The sequence below is a fragment of the Triticum aestivum genome, chromosome 3A (assembly GCF_018294505.1).
Source record: "Triticum aestivum cultivar Chinese Spring chromosome 3A, IWGSC CS RefSeq v2.1, whole genome shotgun sequence".
NCBI lineage: Eukaryota > Viridiplantae > Streptophyta > Magnoliopsida > Poales > Poaceae > Triticum > Triticum aestivum.
The window spans coordinates 456,719,857-456,725,856 of record NC_057800.1 but is presented as its reverse complement, the minus strand read 5'-3'; positions in this window follow the sequence as shown (position 1 = coordinate 456,725,856).

Genomic DNA, 6,000 nt, shown 5'->3' with positions numbered 1-6,000 from the left:
ATTCGATGTAATACTCTTTTGCGGTGTGTTTGCCGAGATCCGATGAATTGTGGATTTATGAACAAGATTATCTATGAATATTATTTGGTTCTTTTCTGAATTCTTATATGCATGATTTGATATCTTTGAAAGTCTCTTCAAATTATCGGTTTAGTTTGGCCTACTAGATTGATCTTTCTTGCAATGGGAGGAGTGCTTAGCTTTGGATTCAATCTTGCTGTGTCCTTTTCTAGTGAGAGTAGGGACAGCAAGGCACGTATTGTATGGTTGCCATTGAGAATAAAAAAGATGGGGTTTATATTATATTGCTTGAGTTTATCCCTCTACATCATGTCATCTTGCTTAATGCATTACTAGAGAGGCTAGCAATGGTGGAAGGGTGAGAGGCATTGGGCTCTAACTGAACCCGAGCGAGGCGTTGGGCTCCCACTGAACCCGAGCGAGGCGTTGGGCTCTCACTGAACCCGAGCGATTGCACTGCAGGCTACACGTTACACTGAACCCGAGCGATCGATCGATCCCTTACTGTTAACTGAACCCGAGTAATTCCTTAGCTACTGCTGCTAACTGAAGCCGATCGATGCTGCCTCTGAATAAACATTGAGCGTTGTTGGGGGGTTTGGATGAACTATTCCCGGTGGGGGTTGAATGAACAGGACCCCGTGGTAGTAGAGGCCGTTGCCGCTGGATGAACAGTACCCCGATCGATTGAGCCAGTGGATGAACAGGACCCCGTGGTAGTAGAGGCTGTTGCCGCTGGATGAATAGTACCCCGATCGATCGAGCCGGTGGATGAACAGGACCCCGTGGTAGTAGAGGCTGTTGTCGCTGGATGAATAGTACCCCGATCGATCGAGCCGGTGGATGAACAGGACCCCGTGGAGGGCTGGTTGAATAGTAGCAGGTGGAGGGCTAGTTGAACAGTAGCCGATGGAGGGCTGGATGAACAGTAGCCCATGGAGGGGTGGTTGAATAGGACCCCCATGGAGAGGGTTGGTTGAATAGTAGCTGGTGGAGGAGCGCACGATGGAGGCTAGATGAACAGGAGCCCATGGATGAACAGTCGCAGGTGGAGGCTGGAGGAGGTCGACAGTGGATGAACAGTAGCCCGTGGAGGCTGGAGGAGGTCAACGATGGAGATGAACAGTATCCCGTGGAGTCCTGTTTCGTGATACGCCACACCCCTCCCGATGAACAGGACCCCCGTTTCGACCGTAGCGCTCCAACACAAGTCCGTTTCCTCCGTTTTGCGGTACGCCACACACCTCCCGATCAACAGGACTCCGTTTCGACCGTAGGAGGTCCATTTCCTCCGTTTTGCGGTACGCCAGACCCCTCCTGATGAACAGGATCTCGTTTCCACCGTGGCCGGCCGAATACAAGGTTGTTTCCTCCGTTCTGCGGTACGGCAGGCCTCGTTTCCATCGTCTGTTCTGTCGGTTGGCTCCCGATGAACAGCACGTGTCCCGTTGCCTCCCGATGAACATGACGCATTCCGTTGCCTCCCCATGAACACGATGATGACCCAGCCACGACCATGTATGCACGAGTAGGCGTTCGAGACCCCGCCCGTATGTACGTACGTGGCCATATTTACTTTCTTGCACCCTGACCGCTGTACGTACGTGTACATGCTACGTGCGCGCCTCTACTACCACACGTGCGCGCCTCTACATCGATTAGTATGTACGTACACGTTTGCGACCAGAATGACAATGCTACGTACGCTTCGACCGGGTGGGTCCCGACTATTAGGCACTTCCTTGTGTGCGAAGATGTAGCTGGTGGGTCCCAGCAGTCAGGGGGAGAAAACATTATTTTCAGGGTAAAAAGGATGCAGTTGCATGCATGCATCCATGGGCGTGGTGCGTCCCCACTGTCAGCCTCTCACGTACAGTCATCTTCCGATGACTCTCGGTTGTTGACCATGTTGACCACACCGTGCTGAGCGCACCAAGGCTGGTGGACGACGGCAAGGCCCCAGACTAGAATGGCACAGAGATGGGGAAGACACGTCAGTGGAGTCGCAAATGGAGAGGAGTGGGAAACTTGACTGGTTCGGGTGCGCGGCAGCACTGCCGCGGTGCCGCCCATGGGAGACAGGAGCAAGAACAGAGGTTGAAGAAGGAGCACGACTGTTGGATTAACATCAAACGGTCCAGCTGCTAGAATCATTTGTTGATTAAGTTGACAAAGCCCTGTGTACACGTCCGCTTTGTAGGCCCACAAGTCAGCCACCAAATCTGACGGGTCCCAGCTGTCAACGAGACGAATAATTTTTTCGCATAATAAGGAGGCACTTCCTTCCGTGCGAAGATACAACTGATGGGTCCTAGCTGTCAGGAGGAGGAAACACTTTCTTCAGCTTAATAAGGAGGAACTTTCCTTGCGTGCGACCATGGACCTCGTGGGTTCTAGCCATCAGACTCTCCACATACAGTCCTCTCCCGGTGACTCTCGTTTGTTGACCACGCCGCACCGAGTGCATGGATGACGGCGAGGCCCCGGACGGGAACGACCCATAGATGGGAAGACGCGGCAGTGGAGTCGCAGATTGAGATGAGGAGAAGGGTTATAACTGGTTCTGGTGCGGCGTGGGGCTGCAGTCGATGGAGAATAACAGGAGGTGTGGAGGGGTGGAGGGATAGCCTGACCGGCGGTGGGGGAGCGCTTCACAGCGATGCGTGCTAAGCAGAGCCGCTAGCCGCCAGAGGCCGGACTAGGAGGTCCCGACGATGATGGAGGAAGAAGACAAGAGATTGAAGGTGCACACCAGCCGTTGGATATAAATCCAATGGCTGCGGATGTCATAATCATTTGTTGACCAAGTCGACAACGCCCTGCGTAGGCTTCGACCTATTGGCCCACATGTCAGCTTGCAAAAATGTGGCATATATTTAATCCATGTTTTGTCCATTTGCTGGGCTGGGTGAACAAATAATTTCGCGTCAATGCGGCCCATTTATATTTTCTAAGAAATCCCAGCCCATTTGCACTTTCTTGAAATACACGAATTAGTTGGGCTCGTTCTATATATAATGTTAGGTTAGAAGGAGCAATTAATATCAAAAAATAAACCGGAGCGATACATTATATATATAATTAACAAATTAGCGAGTTATTGCTCAAAATAAAAATGAGTGCGTTATTATTACAGTGGTCCTTAAAATCTTCGCAAGCTTTTGTACGCAATCACCAGGATTTTCCTTGCCTGTGAGTCAAAAACAACGAGGATTTTCCTTCCCAACTTCTGTTAAACATTTACTTTTATAAGTTAATTACACGTGGGATGTTTTTATAATGTATGTATAAGTCTCTATAAAATATACGATAATCATAATAATATAAATATATATAATGTGGTTAGAAGGGAAAATATAAATTGGAGACATCATTATTATTCTTATATATAGATAAACACAACATAGATCTGCGTTTTATTAAGAAAAATACATTGGGTTGCTGATCTTTAAGAAAAAGCCCAGTGGCCGGTATGGACCTCAAAAAATAAGTTGAAACCACTATCTCCGTATGTTGTGGGCTACGCATGTTAAAAACAAAACTTAGGCCTAGCTGATACTTGTTCGCCCTCTAGAAAAAAATGACACCAGCTAGATCCCCGAGCGAACTGGATTAAAGAGGGGTCGGCGGCACGACTGAAGAAGCACATCTGGAGCGATTTTTTTCTTCAGTGGATGGCTCTCGATGGCGTTTTTTACTTGCCTCTGCACCATACAACTTGTATTTTTAGCCTCCCAGTCCGTGGTGGACCAGCACCCGATTTTTCATCAAGCCCCCAAAACTACGCAATACTATGTTTGTTTTGAGGCCGAAAACATTACAGCGGGGGTTGAGCGGGGGAGGGGGGAAGACAGAGCAAAAAGATTAAAAAGAGCTGATGCGCCGTTGCTACCCTAACAAAGCAGGTGCAATTCTTCTCGGGAAGAAGGTGTGCTGTTGACACCCACACGTCACAAATCCCACAGTAGGCATACTAACTAGTTCACACACAAGTACAACAGAAAAGGTAAACATTCGTATCAAACTCAGGTTCATAGGACACGTTCATATTCATAGCCAACATTCACAATAAACAACTCAAAAGATTCATATATACACAAGTTCAGCATGTCTATGCATCCAAATGATTGATAGATCACACGACAATATTGTTGGGGATCGTAGCAGAAATTTAAAATTTTCTACGCATCACCAAGATCAATCTATGGAGTCATCTAGCAACGAGAGGGAGAGGAGTGCATCTACATACCCTAGTAGATCGCGAGCGGAAGCGTTCAAGAGAACGGGGATGATGGAGTCGTACTCGTCGTGATCCAAATCACCGAAGATCCTAGCGCCGAATGGACGTCACCTCCGTGTTCAACACACGTATGGAGCGAGGACGTCTCCCGTGCCTTGATCCAGCAAGGAGGAGGGAGATGTTGATGGAGATCCAGCATCACGACGGCGCGGTGGTGGAAGTAGCGGGATCCCGGCAGGGCTTCGCCAAGCGCAAGCGGGGAGGAAGAAGTGTCACGGGAGGGAGGGAGGCGCCAGGGAATTAGGTGCGGCTGCCCTCCCTCCCCTCCACTATATATAGGGGGCCTGGGGGGGGGGGGGCGCCGGCCCCTAGAGATCCCATCTAATGGGAGGGGGCGGCGGCCTAGGGGTGGCTTGGCCCCCAAGGCAGGTGGAGGCACCCCCGCCCCCTTAGGGTTTCCAACCCTAGGCGCAAGGGAGGCCCAAGGGGGGCGCACCAGCCCACCAAGGGCTGGTTGCCTTCCCACTTCAGCCCATGAGGCCCTCCGGGATAGGTGGCCCCACCCGGTGGATCCTCGGGACCCTTCCGGTGGTCCCGGTACAATACCGGTGACCCCCGAAACTTTCCCGGTGGCCGAAACTGGACTTCCTATATATAAATCTTTACCTCCGGACCATTCCGGAACTCCTTGTGATGTCCGGGATCTAATCCGGGACTCCGAATAACTTTCAGGTTACTGCATACTAATATCTCTACAACCCTAGCGTCACCGAACCTTAAGTGTGTAGACCCTACAGGTTCGGGAACCATGCAGACATGACCGAGACAACTCTCCGGCCAATAACCAACAACGGGATCTGGATACCCATGTTGGTTCCCACATATTCCACGATGATCTCATCGGATGAACCACGATGTCAAGGATTCAATCAATCCCGTATTCAATTCCCTTTATCAATCGGTACGTTACTTGCCCGAGATTCGATCGTCGGTATCCCAACACCTCGTTCAATCTCGTTACCGGCAAGTCACTTTACTCGTTCTGCAACACATCATCCCGTGACCAACCCTTAGTCACATTGAGCTCATTACGATGATGTCTTACTGAGTGGGCCCAGAGATACCTCTCCATCATGCGGAGTGACAAATCCCAGTCTCGATTCGTGCCAACCCAACAGACACTTTCGGAGATACCCGTAGTGCACCTTTATAGTCACCCAGTTACGTTGTGACGTTTGGCACACCCAAAGTATTCCTAGAGTATCCGGGAGTTGCACAATCTCATGGTCTAAGGAAAAGATACTTGACATTAGAAAAGCTCTAGCAGACGAACTACACGATCTTGTGCTATGCTTAAGATTGGGTCTTGTCCATCACATAATTCTCCTAATGATGTGATCCCGTTATCAATGACATCCAATGTCCATGGTCAAGAAACCGTAACCATCTAGTGATCAACGAGGTAGTCAACTAGAGGCTCACTAGGGACATGTTGTGGTCTATGTATTCACACATGTATTACAATTTCCGGATAACACAATTATAGCATGAACAATAGACAATTATCATGAACAAGGAAATATAATAATAACCATTTTATTATTGCCTCTAGGGCATATTTCCAACAGTCTCCCACTTGCACTAGAGTCAATAATCTAGTTACATTGTGATGAATCGAATACCCATAGAGTTCTAGTGTTGATCATGTTTTGCTCGAGGAAGAGGTTTAGTCAACGGAT